The sequence below is a fragment of the Schistocerca nitens genome, chromosome 3 (assembly GCF_023898315.1).
Source record: "Schistocerca nitens isolate TAMUIC-IGC-003100 chromosome 3, iqSchNite1.1, whole genome shotgun sequence".
Classification (NCBI taxonomy): Eukaryota; Metazoa; Arthropoda; class Insecta; order Orthoptera; family Acrididae; genus Schistocerca; species Schistocerca nitens.
Genome location: NC_064616.1, coordinates 635,353,630 through 635,354,319, shown reverse-complemented (window position 1 = coordinate 635,354,319; position 690 = coordinate 635,353,630).

Below are 690 nucleotides of genomic sequence, written 5' to 3'. Positions count from 1 at the left end.
GGAATTTTGTATACCCCGGTTTTCCTAAGCCCCAAATCATCCTTCACATAGCCGAGCAGTGCCCTAATTTTAGAAGGTGGACGGAACACACTCTTAATGTTAAAATTCCTTAAAATTCGTCCAATCTTAAACGATAAGCCTCCGGCATAAGGAAGAAAGGCCACAGATCTATGTTCCTCTTCGTACACCTCCGGAGATGGTCCAAACTCCACAGCTCGCCGAATCTGCTTCTCGGTGTATCCATTTTCCTTAAAAACAGTCATCAAATGCTCAAGTTCTTGGGTTAAGCTGTCTGCATCGGAAATGGCCCTCCGTACCAAAGTCCTAAGGACGCTATTGCGTTGATGTGGTGGATGACAATTCTTAGGATGCAGATACCAATCTGTGTGTGTCGGCTTTCGGTGAACACTGTGTCCCAAATTCCATCTGGTTTTTTATAAGCCATAACGTCTAAAAATGGAAGCTTACCATCATTTTCAACCTCCATAGTAAATTTGATACGGCGATGAAGACAGTTGAAGTGGTCCAAAAATGCGCTTAACAGATTTTTGGACCACTTGGATATGAAACGAGGACGATAAATAGTTTAGACAAGAAGAGAATAGAAGCTTTCGAAATGTGGTGCTGCAGAAAAATGCTGAAGATTAGATGGGTAGATCACATAACTAATGAGGAGGTTTTGAATAGAAC